This window comes from Pleurodeles waltl, chromosome 4_1 (genome assembly GCF_031143425.1).
Source record: "Pleurodeles waltl isolate 20211129_DDA chromosome 4_1, aPleWal1.hap1.20221129, whole genome shotgun sequence".
Classification (NCBI taxonomy): Eukaryota; Metazoa; Chordata; class Amphibia; order Caudata; family Salamandridae; genus Pleurodeles; species Pleurodeles waltl.
Genome location: NC_090442.1, coordinates 338,232,555 through 338,260,252, shown reverse-complemented (window position 1 = coordinate 338,260,252; position 27,698 = coordinate 338,232,555). Strand labels below are relative to the sequence as shown.

Genomic DNA, 27,698 nt, shown 5'->3' with positions numbered 1-27,698 from the left:
TCCAACATCTTCCAGAGGATCATTTGGTGCTTCTCTGCCAGGAAGTCGTGGCTCTCTTGGCCAAGGGAGCTATAGAAAGGGTCCCTGTGCCAGAAGTAGGTCGTGGTTGTTATTCCTGCTACTTTCTGATACCAAAGAAGGCCAAGGGCTTATGTCCTATCCTAGATCTTCGGGACCTGAACTACTTCCTCAAGAAGGGGAAATGCTCACCCTGGCTCAGGTTCTGTCTGCCTTGGACCCAGAAGACTGGTTGGTAGCGTTGGACTTGCAGGACGCTTATTTCCACATCCCCTTCCTGCCTGCCCACAGAAGTTACTTATGATTCGTGGTAGGTCACAAGCACTTTCAGTTTACGGTGCTCCCTTTCGGCCTTAACAGCACCCCCCAGGTGTTCACGAAAGTGATGGCGGTGGTTGCAGCTCATCTGCGCAGGTTAGGAGTCTCAGTCTTCCCCTACCTCGATGACTGGCTGTTGAAGGCACCTTCGCCCCTGACAGTTGTCTCCCACCTTCAGATTACGACGAACCTCCTGCATCAGCTGGGGTTCACTATAAACGTGCTGAAGTCACATCTGACTCCCTCTCAGACGCAACCTTTCATCAGAGCTGTTCTGGACACAGTGCAGTTTCGGGCTTATCCTCCCGAAAGCGAGTCCAAGACATTCAGGCTATGATTCCGATCTTTCAGCCTTGGTCTTGGGTTTCGGTGAGACTGACTCTGAGGCTGCTGGGCCTCATGGCCTCCTGCATCCTGCGAGTAACACATGCCAGGTGGCATATGCGGGCTCTGCAGTGGGACCTGAAGTTCCAGTAGGCGCAGCATCAGGGAAATCTCTCCGACATGATCCAGATCTCGGAGGGGACTGCAAAAGACCTGCAGCGGTGACTTTCAAATCCGATTGGGTCAACGACAGATCCCTCTCCCTTCCCCAACCAGATCTCTCTATAGAGACAGATTTGTCACTTCTGGGGTGGGGCGGCCACATGGGGGAGGCGGAGATCAGAGGCCTCTGATCTCCGGTGGAGTCGGGACTCCACATAAATATGCTGGAGCTCTGGCCGATCAGGCTTGCGCTGAAAGCATTCCTTCCCTCTCTCAAAGGGGAAGTGGTGCAGGTGTTCACGGACAACACTACTGCTATGTGGTATTCCAACAAACAAGGTGGGGTAGGGTCCTGGACCCTTTGTCAGGAGGCACTACGCCTCTGGACATGGCTGGAACATCAGGTCATTACCCTGATGGTTCAACATCTGGCGGGCCCAACGCCAGAGCAGACAAACTCAGCCGCCCACGCACAGTCAATCACGAATGGCATCTCCATCCGGAGGTGGTTCAAGGCCTCTTTCTCAAGTGGGGCGAGCCTAGGTTAGATCTGTTCGCCTCCGAAAAGAATGCACAATGTCAGCTATTTTGCGCTTTGGAGTTTCTAAGGCGGCACTCGGTTGGAGACGCTTTTTGTCTCGTCTCGAGTGGAGCTCCGGCCTCCTTTACGCCTTCCCGCCTATCCCTCTTCTGGCCAGAGTTCTCAAGAAAATCAAGTACGAGCGGCCCCAAGTTATCTTGGTTGCTCCGGACTGGCTCGAACAGTGTGGTATCCAGACCGATTGAGCATGTCCATCGATCCTCCACTCAGACTGCCTCTGCAGGCGGATCTTCTGTCGCAGCAGCAGGGGACGGTTCTCCACCTGAACCTGTCCAACCTCCACCTTCATGCGTGGAGATTGAGCGGCAACAGTTGACGACATTTGCCCTTCCACCTGAAGTCTGTAATGTTATCTTGGTAGCCAGGCGTCCATTGACTAAAACTGTACACACGTGTCGTTGGAATAATTTGTGACATGGTGTACCCACAAATCTGTTGACCCCCTTTCTGCCCCTCTTTCAGAGGTTCTTCTGTTCATTCTTTCTTTAGCCCAGCAGGGATCTGCCTTGGGCACCCTTAAAGGGTATTTGTCTGCCATTTCCACCTTTCTTTGGCTTCCTGATCATCCCTCACTCTTTAAACTCCCTGTTGTGAGTAGATTCTTAAAAGGGCTCACCCACTTATTTCCTCCCACTCCCTTCATCATGCCTCAGTGGGATCCTAATCTTGTACTTACTTGATGTGTACCCCCTTTGAGCCAATGCATAATTGTCCCTTGCGGCTCCTCACATTCAAAACTGTCTTTGTCATCGCAATCACCTCTGCTCGCAGGGTGAGTGAGCTTCCGGCCCTTTCCTCAAAGCCTCCATACTTGTCTGTACCCTCTGACAAAGTGGTGTTACTCACTAGAGCTTCCTTCCTTCCTAAGGTGGTTACACCATTTCATGTAGGCCAGTCCATCACTTTGCCTACCTTCTACGCACCCCCACATCCTTCCCATGAGGAGGAGAGACTCCGCCGTCTGGACCTAAAAAGTGCGTTGGCGTTCTACCTCAATCGTACTAAAGATTTCCGGGTGGATGATCAACTCTTTGTTGGCTATGTGGGTGCGAAGAAAGGGAAGGTGGTGCAAAAGCATACCATCTCTCAATGGGTGCTTCTTTGCAACAAAATGTGCTATGCTTTGGCTAAAAAGCAACCTCCTGAAGGCTTGCAGGCTTATTCTACCAGAGCAACTGCTGCATCCACTGCATTAGCACGCGGAGTTCCTGTCCTGGATATCTGTCAGGCAGCTACGTGGGCATCCCTGCACACATTTGCTTAGCATTACTGCCTGGATAGTTAGGTCCGTCGAGACGGCTACTTTGGCCATTCGGTCCTGCAGGACTTTCTAGTATGATCTTGTTTCACAGCCCACCACCGAGGATGGCATTGCTTGGGTATCTATTCTAAAGTAAGGAATCTGCAACTAGAAGTCTCTATCAGATGTACAAGTTACTTACCTTAGCAGCGTCTATGTACTACTCCCGACGTCATCACGGTGACCACGACGCCTGCGGAGTCGACAGACTCCACCTACCGGCGTGCAAGGGTATTGCTCAAAGAAAAATCTCCAGATCCAGTCTGACGCCTGGGGGAAAATTCTAAGGTAAGGAGTCTAGAACTAGAATATGTCTCTACCAGATATTTCATTACCGAAGGTAAGTAACTTGTATGTTAAAAACAGTGTCAGAGTTTCTCCATACTGGAGTTATCTCCAAAAAAGTCATAAGGAGATGCATTCTGTTGGCAATGGGCCATAGGTCTCCTATACAGGTTCTTGCCACTGCTCGTCTTGCCCCTAGTATTGAGGAAAGTCTGGACAGATCAGCCCAAGTTACCTTAGTGGCCCCAGACTTTGTGAGGAATGTGTGGTACCCAGAAAACCTGAGCCTATACCCTCTAATCCGGCAACCCCTCTGGGATAATCTCCTCTCTCCACATAAGGAGAGGGTCATGCTTTTGAATCTCCATAACTTACATATCCATGTGTGTAGTTTGAGCAGTGACAGACAGATTGTTTCAACTTGCTGTCTGAAGTGCTAGATGTCATTCTTACAGTCTGGCACCCTTCTACAACGTCACTCTATGCTCTGTGCTTGCAAGGGTTTGTGTGTTCTGTCTTCTGGGACCCTCTGTAGGGCCAACGTGCTCAGGTATTGTTGTTTTTGAAATAGCAGTAGGCACAGTTAAGGGTTACTTTTCAGCCCTCTCAGCCATTTTATGCTTGCCTAACCAACTCTCACTCTTTAAATCACTGGTAGGAATCAGTTTAAGATAGGGCCCCAATAGGGGTGAACTATGGGCTCTCTTCCTTCAACCTCTTGATACTACTTTCTTCACTGACAAATTGTTGCTCAGGACTCGGGCTGCCTTTCTGCCAAAGATGATATTACCCTTCCATCTTGGTCAATCGATCATTCTGCCAACATGTATTTTGCTCTGTCTTATCCCGTGAAAGAGGAGGATAGGTTTCACCGGCTTTACCTTAAAAGGTGTGCATTTCTACAATGGACGTATGTGGTGAGATCATAGTGTAATTAATGAGATCTTTGTGGGTTATACAAGGACCAAGAAAGTCAAGACAGTGCAAAAGAGCTCTTGGCCAGGTGGACAGTCCTCTGCATTAAGCTATGCAAATATGCTACATGGTGGCTAATAAAAAACACCCAGAAGGCCAGCAGACTCTTTCCACCAGGGTCCCTACAATGGCATTGTCCGGTGAAGTGCTAGTTCTCGAAATATACCAGGCTGTGACTAGGGCATCTGTGCACGATGTCATGAAGCACCAATGGACAGATCCAGTGGAAGTTCTGTTTTGCCCACTTGGTCCTGCAAGACTCACTAATAAGAGTTCATACCTCACACCCTCTACCTTTGGGAAGTATTTTTGTGGTGTCTATTCTAAAGATAACATATTTCCAGTTAAAATGGTTCATAAGAAGAAAAAGTTAATTACCTTAGGTAGCACCCTTTCTAGTACCCAAAGATTCCTTAATGCTCTCTCATCTCAATGTTCTGTGAAGTGGACTCCTGGACATCATAAGAAGGGCCCAAATTAGATTTGACCAATGACCTGCAGTTTATACTGGCATGTTTATGAGGGCATAAAAGAAAAGAATAAGAAACTGACTTCAGTGTGCAGGAGTGATGTTAGAAATGGGGTCTCTAGTTGGCAGTTACTTTTCACCGTGTAGGGATCCTCACTCTATTCAGGAAAAGGGAGATACCCAGCTCTGATAACCCCTGCTCACCCCCTTGGTAACTTGGCATGAGCAGTCTGGATTATGTCAGAAGCAATGGACACCACACCAGTTTCAGAAAAATAGCCAATATTTATCTGTGTAAAACAAGACCAAAATGAGAAAAATCCAACATACAGTAATAATATGAATTTTGCAAGAATTAATTGAAATTACAGTTCCTTGAAGTAAATTGTTCTGTCTGGAGCTATCACGGCGTTGTGAAGAACAAATCAGTTGTAGGGTCGTGGGCCAGCTACGGTGTCGGAAAAACCTGCAAATAGTACCTTGGAAATGTTATCCTCACAATGAGATGCGGAGTGTGGCATCGCTGGCATCAGCGAGCGTCAGTTCCATAGGTTAGTGCCGGGGTTGCCAGGCCCTTGAAGTCTCACGCATTGCAGATTGAGTTTTGGGCTGGCGTTGATGGCGTTGGACTTGCGGTGCGAAGAGGGACAATGCAACATGCTGTGCACACAGGTCATGGTTCAGGCAGCGGCTCAGTGACCGGTCCTGCGGCGTCTGTGAGACCAGGGCTGTGGTGTGAAGTGGGGTGGTGCTGTGTGCGGTGCCTTCAGGGCGTGGTGCAGGCAGCATTGTCGTGATTGCAGGAGCACGGTTGTTGGTAGGCCCAAGACGGCGGTACAATGTGCTGCGGGCTCCATGCGGTCCCCACGGATCCTAGTGCAGACAGGGGCATCTGTTGACAGTGCTGGAGTTGATGGTGCTGGTGTTGGTGGGCCGGAGCTGCGGTGCAGGACAAAATGGTGCTTTGTGTACCTCACGAATGGTGTCCCCAGGCCACAGTGCAGGCAGCAGCTTGGGTTTCAGCGTAGAGCATCATCATCGGGGATCTCAAGACTGAGGTGTGAGCAAGGCAGTGGGAAGGATGGGGCCTACAGTTCATGGTGCAAGCAGCGGCTCAGTGACGGTGTGAAGTGGCCATGTCGGAGAGACCAGGGTTGCTGTGTGAAGTGGGGCTCCGTACGGCGTTGTCCAGTCACGGTACAGGCAGCAGCATTGTTGATGGCGTCATGGTGGTTTTTCTTCTGTTGCAGCACAAAACACAGTCCCGGTGCTGTAGGCAGATGAATCACAAGTCTTTCATATCCCTGAGGCTTTTAACATGAGGCAAGCTCTACTTCAAGCTCTTGGAGAAACTACACAAGCAAGATACACAGCAAAGTCTGGTCTTTGTCATTTTTAAGGCAGAAGCAGCAACTGCAAGCCAACCCAGCAAAGCACCCACAGCAAAGGAGAAATAAACCTCACCCAGCTCATCAGCTCTTCTCCTTGGCAGAGGTTCCTCTTGATCCAGAAGTGTCCAACAGGAGGCAAGCTCTACTTCAAGCCCTTGGAGGAACTACACAAGCAAGATACACAGCAAAAGTCCTGTCTTTGTCATCTTTAAGGCAGAAGCAGCAACTGGAGGCCAACCCAGCAAAGCACACGCAGCAAAGGGGAAGTACTCCTTCTCCAGCTTATCAGCTCTTCTCCTTGGCAGAGGTTCCTGTTTGTAAGAGCACTATTCACCAGTGAGGGTCTCAAGGTGCTGTGGGATTAGACCTCTGAGCTTCAGAGAAAGAGCCAGGTCTTAAGATCCTTCATGAATTGAGGTAGGAATAGTGACTGCCTAAAGTGGAGAGGCCAGGTTTTCCAGCTCTTTGCCTTGTGGTAGGTGAGGTCATCCATTTGCAGGGTACAGTGGCAAGTGCCTGTTAGGAGGAGCAGCGAGGTCTGGCAGGGAGTAGAAGGTGACGTGGTGGTTGAGGTAGATGGGTCCCAGGTTGTGGAGGGCTTTGTATGTGTTGACGAGGAGTTTGAAGTTGATTCTCTTCTCGACGGGGAGCCAGAGGAAATCTCTCAGGTTCACAGTGGGGGACGTTCAGGATGAGTGTGGCAGAGGCGTTGTGGATGTGTTGTAGTTTTTTCAAGTTCTTCTTGGTGGTTCTGGCGTAGAGGGCGTTGCCGTAGTTGAGTCTGCTGGTGACCAGGGTGTAGGTTACAGTCTTCTGACAGTCATTTGGGATCCACCTGAAGATCTTCCGGAGGAGTCGGAGGGTGTGGAAACAGGCAGAGGTGACTTCTCGGGTCATGGAGAGCTATGAATCCAGGATGAAGCTGAGATTGTGTGCATGGTTTGCAGGGGTGGGGGTTGCCTAGTATGTTCGGCCACAAGGAGTCAACCCAGGCTGATGTGGAGGGTCCCAGGATGAGTCTGTCTTGTCAGAGTTGAGCTTGAGGCAGCTCTCCTTCATCCAGGCGGTGAAGGCTTCCATGTACTTCTTGGCCGTTGTAGGGTTTTTGGTTAGTGAGATGATCAGCTTGGTGTCATTGGCATAGAAGATGATGTTCAGTCCGTGGCTCCTAACGATGGATGCGAGTGGGGACAGATGGGGTAGAGGTTGAAAAGTGTGGGGCTCAAGGAGGAACCCTGGGGTACTCCGCAGCTGATCTTCTTGGGTTCTGACAGGTAGGGCCGGAGTCTGACATTTTGTGTTCTGCCAGTCAGAAAGGAGCGTATCCACTGTTAGGCCTTGCTGCATGGAGTCTGGAGCAGAGGGTGTGATGGAAGACCATGTCAAAGGTGGCCGATAGGTCCAGTAGGATGAGGGCTGCTGTTTGGCTGCAGTTGAGGGTCAAGCAGATGTCATCTGTGGTGACCAGGAGGGTGGTCTCTGTGCTATGGTTGGTCCTGAATCCTGATTGGGAGATATCTAGGATGTTGTTGTCCTCAATGTGTTTGCGGAGCTGTGTGTTGATGGCTTTTTCGACTATCTTGGCTGGAAAAGGCAGCAGCGAGATAGGGTGGTAGTTTTTGAGATCCATGGGATGGGCTGTAGGTTTCTTCAGGAGCGGGAGGATCTCAGTGTGCTTCCAGTCTCCAAGGTAGCCTTCTCCAAGGAGCAGTTTGGGGTGTTGCGGAGCTCGGGTGGAATTGAGGCGCTGGCTTTGTTGAAAATGTAGGGGCTCTGGAGTGGATGCTGCTCATGATGGAGCGGGTCCTGTCTGTGGTGAGGGGAATCCAGTAGTGCAGGATCGTCAGGGTTCGGCAGATCTGAGCTGGAGGGTTTCGTAGTAGGTTCAGACAGTCTTGGGGTCCAAAGCTATCATAGATGTCCCTGATTTTACGATGGAACAAGGTGGCTAATCTGTCGCAGAAGTCCTGCGATTGGGTGGGGGGGGAAGGGAAGTTCACACTTCTACTTGGGGTTTGGCGAATTCTTTGACCATGTTGAAAAGTTCTTAGGTGTTGTGTGTGGTGGCATTGATAGGGTTCTGCAGAGCGGCTGCCCTGGAGGATCTGATGAGGTGATAGTGGGATTTTCTGTTTCTCCATCTATTTTTCTAGCTGTCTGCAGGTGCGCTTGGAGTCCTGGAGTGCGGGGAAGAACCAGCTAGCCTTCTTGGTGTTGTGTTTACCTGAGGTTTGTTCTAAAAGTCTGGGGTTTTAGGTCCATTACTTATACTCTTTTCTGCCTTTGAAGTAGGCATACTTTTTAAGGTAAGTCTATGTTGTTCACAAGATCCTGCCTTGCCCAGGCCTGGTGCCAGACACACGCCGGGGGTTGGACACTGCATTGTGTGAGGACAGGCACAGCCCTTTCAGGTGCAGATGTCAGTTCCTCCCTTCCCACTCTAGCCCAGGAAGACTCATCAGGATATGAAGAATGCACCTAAGCTCCCTTTGTGTCACTGTCTAGGGCGAATTCACAAACAGCCCAACTGTCAGTCTCACCTAGACGTGGATTCCACAGGCAGGTAGAGGCACAGAATGGTTAAGCAGGAAAATGCCCACTTTCTAAAAGTGGCAATTTCAAACAGACAATCTAAAAACCAACTCTACCAAAATATATATATTTTTTTTTTGTAATTGTGAGTTCAGAGACCCCAAACTCCAACTGCCCACTTTACCAGTGCTAAAGTGCATGTGCTCTCCCCCCTAAACGAGGGTCACACTGGCTCCTACCCAAGTGGCATATTTAATGTACCTGTAACTCCCTATTAAAGTTCCCCAGAGGTGCCCAGGGCCTGTAAATTAAATGCCACAAGTGGGCTTGCAGCACTGATTGTGGCACTCACATATGCAGCCCCTTATCCATGTCTCAGGCCTGCCGTTACAAGGCTTGTGTGCGCAGTTTCACTGTCACTTCGACTTGCCATTTAAAACTACTTACCAAGCCTCAAACCCCCCTTTTTCTAAATATATCACCCCTAAGGTACTCCCTAAGTAACCGATAGGGCAGGGTGCTATGTAAGTAAATGGCAGGTGTAGGAAAATGGCTCCCTGTGCAGTTACCCCCCACTTTTTGCCTGATATTGATGCTGACTTGACTGAGAATTGTGCTGGGACCCTGCTAACCAGGCCCAGCACCAGTGTTCTTTTACTTAAAATGTACCATTGTTCCACAATTGGCACATCCCTGGCACACAGATAAGTCCCTTATAAAAGGTACCAGTGGTACCAAGGGCCCTGTGACCGAAGAAGGTCAATAAGGGCTGCAGCATATGTTGTGCCACCCTAAGGGACCCCTTACCTAAGACATGCGCACTGCCATTGCAGACTGTGCGTGTTGGTGGGGAGAAAAAGGCAAAGTCGACATGGCATCCCCCTCACGATGCCATGCACACAAAATACTGCCTGTGGCATAGGTAAGTCACCCCTCTAGCATGCCTTACAACCCTAAGGCAGGGTGCACTATACCACAGGTGAGGGCATAGCTGCAGGAGCAATATGCCCCTACAGTGTCTAAGTCCATTCTTAGACATTGTAAGTACAGTGTGCCCATATTAAGTATATGGTCTGGGAGTTTGTTAAAAACGAACTCCACAGCTCCATAATGGCTACACTGAATACTGGGAAGTTTGGTATCAAACTTCTCAGAATAAGAAATCCACACTGATGCCAGTGTTGGATTTATTAAACAATGCAATCAGAGGGCATCTTTGAGATGCCCCCTTTATTTTACCCAGTCCTTCAGTGGAGGACTGACTGGTCTGTGCCAGCCTGCTGCTGAGAGACGAGTTTCTGACCCCATGTGGTGAGGGCCTTTGTGCCCTCTGAGGCCAGAAACAAAGCCTGCTCTGGGTGGAGGTGCTTCACACCTACCCCCTGCAGGAACTGTAACACCTAGCAGTGAGCCTCAAAGGCTCAGGCTTCGTGTTACAATGCCCCCGGGGCACTCCAGCTAGTGGAGATGCCCGCCCCCTGGACACAGCCCCCACTTTTGGCGGCAAGTCCAGGGGAAATAATGAGAAAAACAAGGAGGAGTCACCCACCAGTCAGGACAACCCCTAAGGTGCCCTGAGCTGAAGTGACCCCTGCCTTTAGAAATCCTCCATCTTTGTTTTGGAGGATTCCCCCAATAGAAATAGGGATGTGCCCAAGAGGGTGTAGACCCTCAAGGACAGTAGCCATTGACTACTGCCCTACAGACCTAAACACACTCCTAAATTGAGTATTTAGGGGCGACCCTGAACCCAGGAAATCAGATTCCTGCAACCTGAAGAAAGAAGGAGGACTGTTGACCTACAAGCCTGCAGAGACGACGGACGACGACAACTGCTTTGGCCCCAGCCCTACCGGCCTGTCTCCTGAGTCGAAAACCTGCAACCAGGGACCAGTGACCTCTGAAGCCTCAGAGGACTGCCCTGTCCCCCATGACCAAGAAACTCAAGTGAGCAGCTGCTCTGTTTAACAACCTGCAACAAACTTGCAACTTTTCTTCAACTTTAAAGACTTCACTCTTCCCGCCGGAAGCATGAGACTTCACACTCTGCACCCGACGCCCCCGGCTCGATATCCAGAGAACCAACACCACAGGCAGGAGTAGCCCGAGACGAACCCCCTGGACCCAACAGTGACACCTGCAGAGAGAATCCAGAGGCTCCCCTTGACCGCGGCTGCCTGTAACAAGGGACCTGATGCCTGGACCAAGCACTGCACCTGCAGCCCCCAGGACCGAAAGGAACCGAACCTCAGTGCAGGAGTGACCCCCAGGCGACCCTCTGCCTAGCCCAGATGGTGGCTGGCCCGAGAAGCCCCCCTGTGCCTGCCTGCACTGCTAGAGTGACCCCCGGGCCCCTCCATTGTTTCCTATACAAAACCTGACGCCTGCTTTGCACACTGCACCCGGCCGCCCCTGTGCCACTGAGGGTTTGTTTTGTGTGCCTGCTTGTGTCCCCCCCAGTGCTCTACAAAACCCCCCTGGTCTGCCCCCACAAGGACACGGGTACTTACCTGCTGGCAGACTGGAACCGGAGCACCCCTGTTCTCCATAGGCGCCTATGTGTTTTGGGCACCTCTTTAACCTCTGCACCTGACTGGCCCTGAGCTGCTGGTGTGGTAACTTTGGGGTTGCCTTGAACCCCCAACGGTGGGCTGTCTATGATCAGGAACTGAGACTTGTAAGTGCCTTACTTACATCACAACCTAACCAATACTTACCTCCCCCAGGAACTGTTGATTTTTTGCACTGTCTACTTTTAAAATAGCTTATTGCCATTTGAACAAAAACTGTATATGTTATTGCTCTAATTCAAAGTTCCTAACGTACCTGTGTGGAGTACCTTGCATTTTATGTATTTACTTCAAATCTTGAACTTGTGGTTCTAAAAATAAATTAAGAAAATATATTTTTCTATATAAAAACTATTGGCCTGGAGTTAAGCCTTTGAGTGTGTGTTCCTCATTTATTGCCTGCGTGTGTACAACAAATGCTTAACACTACCCTGTCCTGGTAGTGAAAAACTCACAAATTTGTTCTCACTACTGTGAGGCCTGCTCTTCTCATAGGCCACCATGAAAACTGCCTGTAGATTATGATCTGAAAAGAGTAGCCCTGACCCCACCAAACCAGGCACTTCTGGATCTACAACTGAACTCTGCCAGAGGGACTGCCTGGCTGCCTAAAGCACTTATCTGGACTGCTTTGCTGGAACGACTTCTGCCCTGCTTGTTGCCCTGCTCCCAAGTGGCTGCTGACTCTACTGGAAGGACTCTGCCTTCCCCACAAGAACTTGGATTGAGCTTGACTCCTGTTCTGAAGTCTCAGGGCCACAAATACTTCACCAAAGAGAAGAAAATCTCCAATGTGTTGGAAAATTTACACAATGCCTGCAGAAATTGACGCAGCGCCTGCCTTGTGGCTGAAAAATCACATTTTCACCTACCGGATTGATGCAGTGCCTGCTTCTCCTTACCAGCACATCAAGGATTTTCAAAGCATCGTCCCTGGGTGTCAAAATATCCCTGCATCGCAGTGAGGAACCAAGGCTGCGATCCTGGAAATTGACGCATCACCTTGCAGCTTGGAAAGAAAGTATGCATTGTCTGTTGCATGTCATAACTTCTGATGCAGTGCCTTATTTTTCAACGCATCTTCTCTGCGCCTCCAGTGCATTATTTTGGACTCATCCTAGGTACTGTGTGTTAAAAGGATAAAACCACTGATTCGTAAGGATTGAGACTCTTTTAAACCTTTTAAAGAGTGATATCTTGACTTGTGCATATTGTTTTTTTGTTGTTTTGGTCAAATTGTATTCAGATAAATATTACCTATTTCCCTAAACTGTTGTGAAGTACTTTTTGTGCTGCAATATGACACATAATTTATTTTTTCTTAGAGCATAGTCTCATGTATATGTATGTATGCACCGTTATCTCAGCAATAATTTTACTGCAAATGTTAAACTAACATTAGCAGTGGTGTTCTAAAAGGTGTCATGAGTGCTGTATTATCTGGTAATTTGGCAATTAGCAGTGCATGGCAAGGGGGCGAGTTAAGGTTACCTTAGGGCATGAGTTACAGTTACTTCAACTAACTAACTCCAGTAGCTGAAATTCTATGGTTTTGTATGTTTAAAATGTGAGGCTAACTGTAAAATCCCTTTAACCTTTGTTTTTGTTTAAAAAAAACAAACAAAAGAATCTGTTTTATAATGTAAAGTAATTTCAAGTACTATACGTTAATCCATCCACCTCCCACACCCAAAACCCTAACCACCCAAAAATCCATACTCACCCTAAACCACCTTAAAGTCCATACCCACCCTAATCCCTTAAAATTCTCTTGACACCCAAAACCACATACCCATGCCAAAGCCTACATTTACCCTTGCCTAAAATACAATACCCAACCTAAACCATAATATTACCCATGATACCCAAAAACCCATATCCACCCTAAAATTACATTTGTCACCCAAAACCCCATACCCACCCTAAACCCAAAAAATTCCCTTGCCACCTAAAAAACCCATACTCCCCCTAAACCCTAAAATTACTCTTGCTACCCAAAAACCCACACCCACCCTAAAAAAACAGCCACACAAAAACCCACACTCCCACTAAAACCTAAAAATGACTTTACCCATATCTCTCTCTGTCTCTCTCTCCTTGTAAAGGCATGTGTGGTAATAGCATGCATGGAAATGTTGCATAGTTAAGCCTGCGTGGTAATGGCTTGTGGGTTTCAGCCTGTGTTGTAAAGGCGGTTTCACTTACAGCACTAACAATAATTTCTATGACAAAATGAACCCCTTCATTTTGTTCCTTTCTAAATTAAATGTTTTAAGTTTTACCAGTTTGACTCAATCAAGATGGCTCTAGGTGTGCCACACTTTTGATATATGACTGTTAGCAAGCTAGTTGTTCTATGGAACACCCAGGGAGGCTGCAGTAGAACAAACGGAATCAACTGATAGCCTGCTCTTGTTGGAAGTTCATGTCTTACTGAGACTGTTGGACATCATTCTCGTATGTCTGAAAAAAGATAGTGTGAATTTACAGAAAATATGCTCTCATTTTTGCCCCTGGAGCACATTCCATCCCATCCGTAGAAAAATCTAATCAAACATGGTTCATGAAATCCCAGCAGGGTGAAATCACCTTACAACACACCACAATTCCTAAAATTAGTATGGTACCATCAACAAATGATTTAAATTATAACTTAAATTTATCACCCTTTATATGTTCTCCTTTTTCTGACCTTCAAAACCTGCCATTTATTACAGTGCTTCTCAGTGAAGTGCTCTCTTGTATATTGGTCCCAATTTGGGTGCCAGCACTTCCTAGTTAAAGTGGTGACAGCCAATCGGATCTCACCATGAGATCTGTGCTTAGGTTCCACCCAGGTATACAATTTTGGATTTCCTGTAATTGCTCCTATACTGCTAAACGGATTTACACCAAATAACAAAAAAAGCATAATCTGCAGACCAAAAACCAACTTTCTGCTGAATTTTGGTGTAATTCCGTCCAGTGGTTTGGGTTTTAGTTGTGTTCAAAACTCCTAAGGGAGTTAACATGAGAAATGCACCTTTTTACTGCCCCGGTTTTCTTTCCCCTACGCTTGACGGATCACCGCCGAAACTTTACATGCGCAACAAGACTTACCAGCACACTTTTTAGGGAACATTTTGTGGAGATTCCTCAAACAGCACCAAAGATGCAGGCATGTCAAAAAATGCTTTTTCTATGGAAGCATCATCCTAACTACAATTACTAGTTGGTTATAGATTTTTATTTATATATCTCATAAGTTGAAAAGCTTTGGGTGCTAGTGTTTTCACCTTGCCATATATTACTACAAACCAATTTCTAACAATGGATAAGATTCGTACACAAACCTATGTATCTAATAAGTTACCCTCCATTAAGTTACATGACCACCAACTAGAATTTTGAGAACTCTAAATTGTGTGTAGTTTAAGGCAAGGTTAGAAGAGTCTGTTACAAAATACTGTTTGAGTAATACTAATGGGTTTAGAGGTTTGTGAATGTTAACAACTTATTTAATGTATCCCAGATGTTGTCCCATGTTTCAATAGGCTAATCACTTTCAAGATCAAGTTTCCAATCACATGCAGTGTCCAACATGGCATGTGCAGCATAGTGTTGGAAAATGGGTTATTGGTAAGGGCAGGTAAGTACCTACACTTAGCACTAGGCCACTAACCTCCACCCAGGTCCAGTTAGGTCTCAGTAAATTAAACCTAGCTCAACCCTTGGTAGCTTGGCAACGAGTGACAAGGTTTAACTTAGGAGACAAAGCGTAAAGCATTCAGATATCACAAAACAGTAATTGAATATAACAGAGAAACAGTCCAAAAGCAAATTATAAAGATCGGAAATAATTTTAGCTTTAAAATGACACCAAAACAAATAAAATCGGATTAAGGGAACCATAACTATGAATTTTTAAAGAATTAATGCTTTTTAGCTCTTAGAAACGAATAGCGCCAATCTGGTCATCTGGTCGCACCTCGACCAGGGCAAAATCAAAGTTTGAGGCCGACCGCGATGGAGCCCTGCTCGGCTACAGCTCGTGGGAGGCTTCGGTAAAAAGATTACCTTCGGACTTAGTTGTTTTCGTGAAGATTTTCTTCAGCAGGACCGTCGCCAGTCCAGTCCGACCTCCCGGAACTCTTCCTCGGATACGCGTCACAGTAGCCCTTGGTGGAGATTGTTACCTTTGGACTTAGTATTTTTTTCGAGATGAAAATCCTTCGACCGAGGCAAACCTGAATCTTGATCCGACGTCTCTGGAGCCCTCTTCAGATATAGTACCTGGAAGGTCCCGGCCAACTTCCTACATTCGGATTTAATCGCCTTTTCGGAGATTTTCTTCACCGGGACAAACCTGCAAGTCAGGCCAGATCGAGGTTGAGGCAAGCCAGCTAGAGTTGCCGCAACGGGTCGGTCCCTTTATGGAGCTTTTTTCAAAAAGTTCTCCAAACTTCTGGATATTCTTCCAGATGTTCCTTTAAGGTTCTTCTGAGGTCCACAGCTCACCCCACGGTTCCAGAAGCTCTGAGATACTCCTTGAGGGTGCGGACTGCAACTCCCAGAATGCACCTGGCACAAACTCCTTTTTGGCCACTGGACAGTGGGCAGCTGGTTGGTTTCTTCAGGAATTGGTGCATGGGACTCTGGTTAGCAAGTTTTCACCTGTAGCAAACAGGGACTCCTTTCTTGAACCAGTTAAAGCCAGGCAAAGTCCTACTTGTGGTGAAGCCCAAGTGTGCAGCTGGTGCAGCCCTCCAGAGTGCAGTGTCCAGATGCAGGCCAGGGGTCCAGCAAGGCAGTCCTTCTTCTCCTGTAGTTCTTCCTTGTAGGGATCTGAGGTGGGGGGGGGAGGTCTGCCAGTTTTATCCTTGCTCCTGGGTGAATAAAGGGGGGTTCTGGTTCTCCAATCAGGTGCAGCGTCCTTCCCCCCTGTGCTGACCAATTCCTGGGAAGTGTGGCACAAGTCAGTCCCAGGGAGCAACATTCCTCAAAAATCCATCATGGCTGAAAATGATTTTTGGAGGTTACATCTGGCTGAGCCCACCCACTGGTTTGGCTAAAATTCCTAAACATACCCTTCTCCTGCCCTCTCCTAATCTACTCAAGAGGCCACCTAATTGTCTGGGTTTTCGGGATGTGAGGAAGGTGCTGGGATGCTCCAAATGTCCTTCCTGCCTTTGAAAAAAGTTTGGCAGCCCTACCTCCTTCCTGCTTCCCCGTCTGCTGAGGGAAGATCTCCTCCCCCAGAAACATCTGTGTTGAGCCAGGCCACTTCACACCGCATCAAGGCAGCCTGGCCAATCAGAGCAAAGCAGCAAAAACACTGCAGGGCTGAATTTGGCAACTTTTCAGGTAAAGTTTAAAACTCTTTACCTGAACAAGTTATATTAAATCCAACAACTGGAGGTTGTGGGATTTATTATAACAATTAAATTGATAACAAACTTGAGGTATATGTTACTTAAGGGGACATTTAAAATTAAAATAAAGTCTCCCCATTCTAGCCTATGGAGGCCATTCACTACAATGAGGAAAAACGAATTTGGCTATTTTACCTCACCAGGCCTTATAAAACTATTTTTATAAGGTCCCTGCTTATAGTTACATGGCACCCAATTCTAGAGTCTCACAGGGCACACCTTAGGGGTAACATTTATGTAAAAATAAGGTTAAGACTTTGGAAATACTTTTAATTCCAAAGCCGAATTTGCATGTAGCTTTAATTTAAAAGCAGACAGCAAGGGAGGCCTGCCTTTAAAATGACACTGGGCACCTCAGCAGTGCACCTATGGGTGCACTACCTATGTTGGGGTCCCTAAACCTGCATTCCCTCACATATGCTACGGACTTATAGGTAGGTTAATTTTGCCACTTATAATTTGCCTAATTTGCATATCCACTTTACATAGAGCACTGGCCCTGGGACTGGTAAGCAGTACCCAGAGCACAGCCAAGAGTCAGTAACCACCAGTATCTTCCCAAAACGTTTGGGGGTGACCAGGGCAAAAAGGAGGCCTTTCCTACACATATTATCTTTGAAGTGAAATGGATTTATTTATCATTTAAAGCAACGTTATGGATAGTCATAAATTACGGTATAGAGGTTTTGCTAAAATGGCCTTATGTTTATTAGGAGTTATTAAAAAACTGTGCTTGTAAAACAGTAATTAAAGGTGTTTTAGTATTTAAAAGTAATAGACAAGTCTGATAAAACCCAGAGATGTTAAGATCATGTGGAACGTTTTTAAAAAAACAATTGCAATATCAAAGGATCCCTTCCCAATAGCTCAACATTCTTCCACAAACTCCAGTTTGTGAATGAAACCATATTATTGATGACCACACATATTCACCATATGACTATTTTAAGATGACAAATTCATACATAAGAGAAATGTATTTTCTCAGTATTGAAAGTTTTTAAGGGATGGCATATTGCACTTACATTTCTTTAGTAACCCATGCAGCACAATGTTTTATTTTTGTAGGGTTTCTTAAACAGTTTGCATTAACACATATTAAAAAATATTTTGGGATAATACCATTAAAAAAATTGCAAAATACAATAAGTACATTTTAAAACAAATTATTTTACATTGCTATTTTAGAGCAAAGTAAAAAAAAGAATCGTAGTAATAGTCCATATCATAATTAAAACATTTGAAAAGTTAATCTCCAGGCCTTACCTGCTTACCCACTCACTATAGGAGTGGGGGTGAAATGCCCATGGACCTGCGGTATCACCGAAGCCCTCTCGGGACAAGTTTGAATCCTGCTCTCAAGCCCTCAAAAGCTATAGATAGGTGATCTTTCATCAGTCTTTTGTATTGCTATAAAATAAGGAACAACCTGAGGGCTTGATCAACTGCACTAACGTTGGCTGTAAAGACAACCTGGAAAGCTGATATGATTGACTCGCAAATCCATTGCTGAAGCTTGTACAAGAGCTGTCTACAAAATACCTTTTCTAGGCTGCCCAACATGTAAAAGGGTCTGTAGTTGGTAGGCAGACCTCTATCAGTCCCCCTTTTTTGTTTATTGGGATAATTTCAGTCCCTCGCCAAGTGGCTAGAATGTCCGCTCTTGCGTTTATGAATTGATCAATAAATTATATAGTGGTCCCAGACTACAATATCTGAGTGATAAAGGTCACCCGGGATCTTATCAGGGCCAGGGGCTTACCGGATTTTGGAGACTGTCAGCACATGTATCAGCTAAGGAAAAGTATATTTTATCAGTTGCAGTTAGAGTTTGATTGGACCTATATTATTAAGTTTGCTTTCAGCTAAGTCAGTGCAAGAGTTCAAATATGTGAAATGTTGAACTCATGTTGATGGTTGAATGTAATGATCAGTATTGGTAATACCCTTGGCACTGCCTTGAGCAATTATGTCAGAAGGAGGACATGTCTGTACGTTTGGATGCCTCAGTGAGATCTGTCCAGTTAGCCTCATCCCAATTCCATTTGGTTAGATGTAATTTAGTATAATGAACTCTTGAATTGCCTATTAGAGTGGGGTAACCAGATCATTGCTGTTATCAGGGAAGATTTAGCTTTACAACAATCCCTAGCTTTACAACAAACCTGTGGATTACCAAGAGGTTGCCCTAGGATTTCTTTGAGGGCTGAGGGTTTTAAAACTTGTACAAAATTAATTTTTAGTCAACAGAAAAAAAAACAATGAATCTCAATAATTAGGATTTCATGGCACGGGAGGTGGGCAAAGGGAAAGTATAAAATATTTCTTCCAAACTAGTCATTAGCTAAAACTGTAGCCCATTTAATCGACCTACGGTTATTCCCTACTTGGAGGTGTAACAATATGTGGCCACAATGTTCTGGAATAAGTATAATTAGTATTTTGTTTGTGGCAAGATAAAGGAGCCTTATGGTTGCTATCTGTTCTGGGATAAAGTCAACCATTTTGTCCCACAGTGCTATATCTAACAGAAAATTATTGATCCTGCTTTTGTGGGAATTCCTCTTAAACATGCACAATATATATTTATCATAATGTCATCTACTGCTACAATCACGTAATCCATGGGACAGCGTTAGCAAAGGACGCTGAACAGCACCCACTAAGCAAAGGTATCAAAGGTGATGAATTGAGTGATTGTATGCCTCTAACTTCACCCTCCTCCTCGGTCACCAAATTTGTGCTATCTACAGGCTCAAAAGTAACATTAAAATCGCCTCCTACCATGCACGATGGATTGCTCAAACATTAGATTGATGATAGACCACAAAACTAATTGTTTTTGACTTGGGGTCCCCACTTGTGGCAAAACGTCCCCAAAACATATATTTCATAAAAAAGCTATTGAGTGGAAGGACCCCTGTCGAAAACTGGGCCATTAGTTGTGTGGCCATCACAAGTAACACATCCACAATTGTCCATACTGGGAACAAAACACCCCTATTTTAGTATTTGACTCACAGGGTAGTGAAGGAGCAGTCCAAGTCCTACTTAATTGAGGTGGTGTGGGCTAGTAATCACCAATCACTGGCACGCAATAATAACACTCAAATTATTGTCCAGTCAGTACTTTTTCTTTAGAAAAAGGATAAGTACATTTATTGCACACGCACAGTACTAAATCATATGCAGTCATTTACAAATATTCATTGTCAGATGGAACATACCATAGACTACATTGTGTAATCACTGGTGACCCCCTTGAAGGGTCACCAAACATATCAAGTGAGTTCCAACACTGGAAGCTTTACTGGCCCTTGGAGAGAACCACTGGTCCTGAGGGCATCTGAGCAGTGTACTGGGTCCTGACTAGGGGCTGGGGTTCCTCCTTCAAGTTCTCTATGGCAGTACAATGTGTAGAAATCCGCAGGCAAGAGAGATTCTTTCCGCTGTGCAAGAGTTTATAAAGGGGATAGGAAGGCTCCATAAGACAGGCATTCCTGTCTAATCCTGGGGTGCAACATCACCTCTCCACCCCCGTCCCATCCAACTTGCACAGCATGTTGGGACAATCCAAAATTGCATCATCCAGGAGCCAATAGTCACAGCAGCTCCTGGGGTCTCAAATCCACCCTCACTGACATCACTGCCAGGGATCTGCACACTAGAATGTCAAAAGGAGCTCCCAGTTGGTTGGCTACAGTTCTGTGTGCACTCCCTTGTTCTGTGGGATTGAGAAGGCCATCCCTGGTACAGTGTGACAGCTGGGTGATTGATACAGATAATTCTGCCCCACCCCTTTCCTCCTCAGTAGTTTGGAGAAGTATTGCTAATTTCTCCTTTTGTGTTGGGGTGGCCTTTGTTCCTGCTGCTGGAGAAAAGGTAATTACTGGGCACAGCAGATTCACAAAAGGACTCAGCTCTGATCCCGAACTGAGGCAGGAAAATATGGAAACTGAATGACCCACAAGATGTACAGTTATCATTTTGGAAGTTACAAATTTGGTTCTCGCGCACAGGTTACACTCTGATTCAAGATGTCATTGGTCTCCTTAGGCCGTGGGGAAGTGAAACTAAACTGTAAGGCAGTTCCCTCCCTATGTTTATAATAATGGGGTGCCAGTACAGTTTAAAACAGTAAAGCACACTGACTTTCCATAATTGTGTACACTACTTTCATGAGGCCTATCCCAGGTGAATACCTAATCATGCACCGTCCCCATTGTGCCAGGCTACCTGTGGTCTGTTACTGGGCTGCGCATGACCGTAATCTCCTACGCTCAGCCTGCATGCGTTTGCACATTGTATCCACAAGTGTAAACAGCCAAATGCCCCTTACCTCATCCCAGTGGCCTTAGCTCAAAAGGCGGAAACTGGCACTAAACACGTGGAATCTGTTTACCATATGATTACCGTGGGGGGAGCTGTATACTTTAAAATGCTGTCTGGATATGCAAAAATATTAACTTTTACTTTCTTAAAGGAATCTCCTTTAGTTATACCTTTGCTTCCTGAGCATTACAGAAAGGACATTAAACAAACAATGAATAGCAAGAATGACAAAGGCCATCCTTACCTAATACCATGCTCTGATTTAAAGGTTGAACCTAACCATTTGTGCAAATGCTAGCCTCCATCGAGGTATCATTTAGAAAGCTGATGAAAAGAAATCTCTCAAACTGTATTTGTTTCACTACAGCCTAATATTCTGTATTAATGAAGATAATGAAACACGAAGCAACTAACCAAAATGCTATTTTTTTTAACTGGTTAAACTCCAACTTTGATTTTGTATGATATGTCCAACATGACACAGTTCCTTATGTGAAGTCATTTGAAATATGGATTTAAAAAATATATATTGTTCCGTTTTCCTTAGTTTGATTTTTGAATCTTGAGCAGAAGACCCAGTGTCTAAAAACTCTTCTGTTGATGCTTAAACATAAAATCAAAGTATCACCATGCAGTATCTACTGCCATATGGCTCACCAGTCAATAAAGTTTTTTCATATTTATGAACTTTCTGTTCCTGATAAGCATGACTTCATTCCTGAATGCCTGCTAGTTGATTAATATTTGAAATGTCACTTTTTTTTTGTTTTTGTCTGCGATTGTGTTTGGTTATAATGGTGATCCTAATTGTGTTTATTGGTTCATCATGGCACGTTATTTTAAGTCTCCAACTTTGTACAACAGATGTTTGCATACAAGTTTGACTGAAGGAGTTGCATACATAGCAAAGTACCATTAGTTATGGATGAGGAGTGTAAATCTACTGTCAACCTGGCCGGCCCAAATCCAACTTGAGATGAAATAAGTTATGCATGGATAGAGCTATGACTCCTAAAAGTCACCCAGCTGCCCAGTTTGCGGTATCCTCCTGTAATATCAAATTTACCTGACATACATTTCTAAAATGTTTTGTGATTTCAAGCAGTGGGACTGTAGAATTATTTTTAAAACTAGTGCAATAAAATGTTTGTTTTGACACACTTCAATTGCAGAACTAATGCTAGCTTATTGGGAAATATTGACTGTTTCAGAAGACATTCCAGGTAGTGATTATAAGTTGCAATAAAAGGATCCTTAAGCCATGGTGTTCTTTTGTTGTTGTTTTCAGGTTCAACTTTTTTTCCTGGCAGTGAATGTGTTCCTTTACTGACTTGGATTAAGGAAATGGGAACTTCACCAAAGTCCTGATTATACTAGCTAAGACAGCACTCAAGACTACAGCAAACAAGTAATTACATTTTTTCATCTGTGTAAAAGAAAGGTGTAGAGTGATACTTGTATTAGTTTTCTATGAATTTGTCATTGTTAAATGAACTTGCTTATTTATCATTTCCTTATATTGAAAACCTTTCTCACACCGGCCACCCCCCCTCAAAAAAAAAAAAACAGTGTTGCGTGACTTTTAGTTGATGAAGGTTTTCGAGCATCTGCACGCTTAACTTCTTACATTTTGGTCAAATGAAATTCAAGAGTAGCTAGAGGTAGTTTTTGCCAGTCTTGTGTTTCTCCTTGCTTTTACTGTTCTGCCAACTGTTGTTTTAAAAAGACTGTTTTTATTTTTGTTGTTTCAGTAGCTCTGCGCTTGCATCCAATATTACACCACTAACTTGCTGCAGCAACAAGTTTCCAATATTTTTAAAAATGTACATATGTCAAAGACTGCATTTTGTTGTGGGGACAAAACTTGTACCCAAACTTGAGACACCCAAAATGTACCTCATTCAGTTCTACCACAATTTACTAGATTGGAGACTTTGTTAAACCACAGTTTCATGAGCCAATGTGTCCCCTTGTTGAGGCACCTTTCTGAGCCTCAAATTAGCAGAGTAAAACAGCTTATTAAGTAGTAGTGTCCACTTAATATTTGAGTTGTAGATCAATGAAAATGTAAATGGTTTTATTACAAAAATAAAAAAAATAGGTGGTTCAGGGTCAATGCTATGAAGGCTCTCAGATGCAAAGTTTTAAAGAGTATGTAAAATCAGAAAATATTCTACGTTCCAATTATCAGCAAAATTAGAATGATTGTGGGGAGCATCATCCAAAGTAGAATAGGAAAGTCTTTTGGCTTACCCCCAAATCAAAAGGTTCTTATACAGAATTCTTACAAAGGAAATTAGCAATACTGCAAACTCATTCTGGTGTGAGCAAAATGATCATTTCTTTGCAAATCAGATCACAAGAAAAATAAACCTTTGAATAATTATTCAACATCCTTGATGCTAATGTCCTCCAGAGATGATCAACCAAATATGAAACATTTGACAATAAGACTTTCTCTGAATGAGTAGGACTAGTGAAGAAACAGAAAATATGGATTCTTGTTGCAATCTTACATTTGCACCTAGATGAGTCAACATTATTAAGACAGCTTTTACAGTGGAACTAACCAATAATGACCTTGGCTCTACTGTATTCTGGGAAGCATGCGAGGGAAGGACATGCGTAGGGAGCAAGCAAGAGTCAATGACCGATATGACAGCCATTTTGCCCAAAATGAAAGGTTCACAAAGAAATGCGGACTAGTTAAAACTCATTAATTGTGAGAAAATCATCTTTTTGGCCCTGATCACCACCAAACCTTTTGACTGATGCTGGTGGTTACTGACTGCTGACTAGTCCCAGGGCCAGTGCTCGGTGTAAAATGGAAAATGCAAATTAAGCATATTATTAATTGGCTCTGACAACCTACCTATGAGCCCCTGTTATATGGTGGGAAATGCAGGTTTAGGGACCCCAATGGAGTTGCTGTAGTCTCTGGGGTAATTGCAAAGGCAGGCTTGCCTTGCTGGCTGTTTTAAATTAATAGTAACCCCAGATTCGACTTTGGAATTAAAAGTACTTCCAAAGTCTCTACCTTATTTTTGATTATGTCACCCCTAAGGACTGCCCTGGGTGCCCCAGGGGTTGGGTGCAGTGTAAATATAAGCAGGGACTTTATAAATGATATTTTGTAAATCCTAGTGAGTGAAAAACGGCCACATTTGTTTACCCCATTGTAGTGCATTGGCTCCATAGGCTACATTGGGTGGCTTTATTTAAAAATAACTCTAATTTTCACTAGAAAATAGCTAAAAATATTAAGTTTGATATCAAACTAAAAGATAGAATAAATCCAACAACTTGCCAAGGTTGGATTTATTATAAGTAGTACAGAGAGTTTTAGAACTCTTTCTGAAAGTTACCAATATCAACCTGTTGTGCCCTTTCCTGATTTTTCCTGATAGATTGGTCAGTCTCTGGCGGCCTGAGCTAAGCTACTGTTAACGCGTCCCTTTATGATAATTTATTACACATCAGGACTCGTTTTAGGCCAATGAATCTTTTGACCCAGTTGAGAGACACCTTAGGACAAGATAGCTAATTAATATGTCAATCAAGACGTCAATAATGTCATCAACATTTATCATAACAATACATTTCAAAGTCATTAATCAATTCAAAACTCTACCATGACTTCCAGCCATGAATAACCACACCTGTTTAGTAGAATTTTATAAGTTTTATTCCCGATTAATTACAAATCTAAGATCAGATGCGTTAATCTCAACACCAAGAAACATAATAGCATAGTCACGATATGGCAACTTTGATAGGATTTCATTAAGGCGAGAATCTCAAACATCAGAACATAACACGGCGTGAACATAGAACAATTTAGCAGAGTGTCGATAACGCGTCAGTTCAACAAAGCATAGATTCGGTTGTTTGTCTATTTGCGTCAGTTTAGTGAACACCTGTCTTAACCACTGATTAGCATTAGCATGTTGGGCTTCATGCAAAACAATTTAGAACACCAATTTGGAAAAACATCTAACTATGGTCTCTGTCAAAAGTAAGCAGTTGGTACCTAGAAAGGAAAAGCAAACAGCCAAATTACTAATGCATTGTCATAATTACCCTCCAAAATTTAGGTCAGCGCACAGGTTCAGTCTTCGTCCTCAGGCGATCAGTCAGGACTCCGCTCCGGGACAAAAGGGCACTTCCCTCATAAGGAGGTAAAGTGTAAAAATGGACAAATCTAAGGGCGAGGATGGTTTTAAGTAAACCAACAAGTCACCAAACAGAGTGACAGAGTTTCTGGAAAAAATCAATAGCATTCCCTAACCCACCTAAATGACTCCCCGTGACATGGGTTTTTATCCCTTTTTCGTTGTACATTCCCCCAAAATTCCATTGGACATTTGTTATACCCCACTATCTTTAACCTATCAGAAAACACATTAGGTCACCTAACTCTTCACCCCATATTATTCTACAAGTTGATTGGTTCCCTTATTCGATGTCTTCATAGGTGGCACGTCCGGTATGATTTCATCCTTCTGTAATTCTTTGCACATCTTTTGGTCAGTAGCTCCATTGTCTTCACTGGTTTGAATGACCTTGAACATTACATTAATCTATACTGTTTCATTTAGTTTTAACATTATTCTACAAGCAATGAAAAATTCTGTGGGAACGGATCTAGCATGGTTACATTAGTCTTCTAGTTTTAAGAAAAAAGACAAAGGTCATGTCCTTTTGTGAGTCAGCACACTGCAAGATAGGAAAAATACATTTAATATGAGAGCCACACAGCTAAGCTTCAACTCATGCTAACTTAAGGCCTATAAGGATTTCAGCACAAATTCAATAATGCAATCATTAATAATTAATATAAACTTATTTGATATAATAGTAAACATTTTAGTCATCATTATTAGTCAACGTATACATTGGCGGCCACTCCCCGTGGTCACATTTCAGGTGCACGTTTAAGCAAAAATTACTATTACAGATTCTATGCAGCATTATCACACATTAATTCATAAACATTTCATGTTAATATAGATTATATAAGCTACGCTCTCTCACTAACTTAATGAGGTGTGATGTGACCTGGGCTGAAACCAAGGAAGCATCTGGTGAGAGGAGAACTGCTGCAGCAGATGGCAGAGCAGGATGTGGGTACCGTGGCCAAAATGGTTTTCAAAGGTAGAATGCCACTTGGAAAAAAACTGGACCTCCCCCATTTCCTGTTCCCCCAGCCAGATGGGAGCCCCAGTAATTGGATCACAAGAAGGGTTGGAAGTGTTGAGTTAGGGAAACTTACCAGATGTAACCTCCAAGGAAAGATTTTCTCCACGTTGGATTTTTTAAAGAACGTTGCTTTCTGGGCTTGATTTTGGCCGCACTTCACAGGAAGTGGTCACTCCTGAGGATGGCAACCTGCACCCCAATGGTCAGTGGTCAAGAGCTGCCCCGCAATTCAGATACCTGCTGGAAGAAGATACTGGAGAACAAGCTTGATGGAGAGGACTGCGTTAAAAAAAAGCTCCAGAAACATTTCTAAGTGCAAAAGACAGAGTCCTTCCGCTCAGTGTATCTGAGCACAGCTCCATCGCGGTCAGCTTCAGCTTTTGACTTTGCCTTCATTAAGTGTGACCAGGTGTCCCCAGTTGGCGCGTTTTGTTTCTAAGCACTAGAAAGCATTACAAATTAATATCTCCATTTTATAAATTGGTGTTTTATTTTGTGGTGTTCTACTTATTTACTGTTTTGTTGATATTATCTGCTTTACACATCTTTCTCCTAAATTAAGCCTAACTGCCGGTGGGCCAAGCTACCAAGGGTTGAATGAGGATTAATTTGTGGAGACCTTGACTGGACCTAGTGTGGGATTTTGGCCTGTTACTAAGTGTAGGTACCTACCTGCCCTTACTAATAATCCACTTTCCAACATTAATGTACAGAATTGTGTTTATTATAATACAGGGAGTGCAGAATTATTAGGCAGATGAGTATTTTGACCACATCATCCTCTTTATGCATGTTGTCTTACTCCAAGCTGTATAGGCTCGAAAGCCTACTACCAATTAAGCATATTAGGTGATGTGCATCTCTGTAATGAGAAGGGGTGTGGTCTAATGACATCAACACCCTATATCAGGTGTGCATAATTATTAGGCAACTTCCTTTCCTTTGGCAAAATGGGTCAAAAGAAGGACTTGACAGGCTCAGAAAAGTCAAAAATAGTGAGATATCTTGCAGAGGGATGCAGCACTCTTAAAATTGCAAAGCTTCTGAAGCGTGATCATCGAACAATCAAGCGTTTCATTCAAAATAGTCAACAGGGTCGCAAGAAGCGTGTGGAAAAACCAAGGCGCAAAATAACTGCCCATGAACTGAGAAAAGTCAAGCGTGCAGCTGCCACGATGCCACTTGCCACCAGTTTGGCCATATTTCAGAGCTGCAACATCACTGGAGTGCCCAAAAGCACAAGGTGTGCAATACTCAGAGACATGGCCAAGGTAAGAAAGGCTGAAAGACGACCACCACTGAACAAGACACGCAAGCTGAAACGTCAAGACTGGGCCAAGAAATATCTCAAGACTGATTTTTCTAAGGTTTTATGGACTGATGAAATGAGAGTGAGTCTTGATGGGCCAGATGGATGGGCCCGTGGCTGGATTGGTAAAGGGCAGAGAGCTCTAGTCCGACTCAGACGCCAGCAAGGTGGAGGTGGAGTACTGGTTTGGGCTGGTATCATCAAAGATGAGCTTGTGGGGCCTTTTCGGGTTGAGGATGGAGTCAAGCTCAACTCCCAGTCCTACTGCCAGTTCCTGGAAGACACCTTCTTCAAGCAGTGGTACAGGAAGAAGTCTGCATCCTTCAAGAAAAACATGATTCTCATGCAGGACAATGCTCCATCACACGCGTCCAAGTACTCCACAGCGTGGCTGGCAAGAAAGGGTATAAAAGAAGGAAATCTAATGACATGGCCTCCTTGTTCACCTGATCTGAACCCCATTGAGAACCTGTGGTCCATCATCAAATGTGAGATTTACAAG

General features: G+C 44.4%; 1 protein-coding gene across 7 annotated transcripts in view; it reads left to right on the top strand.

The window, feature by feature from the left end:
• The window catches only part of EPS8 (EGFR pathway substrate 8, signaling adaptor), a 790,402-nt gene that overhangs the window by 258,232 nt on the left and 504,472 nt on the right, over positions 1 to 27,698 (top strand). For all 7 annotated transcript variants that reach the window (XM_069228470.1, XM_069228468.1, XM_069228462.1 and 4 more), the window contains one exon: positions 21,977 to 22,096. The gene's annotated coding sequence lies outside the window, so the exon portion shown is untranslated. The remainder of the gene's footprint in view (positions 1 to 21,976; positions 22,097 to 27,698) is intronic.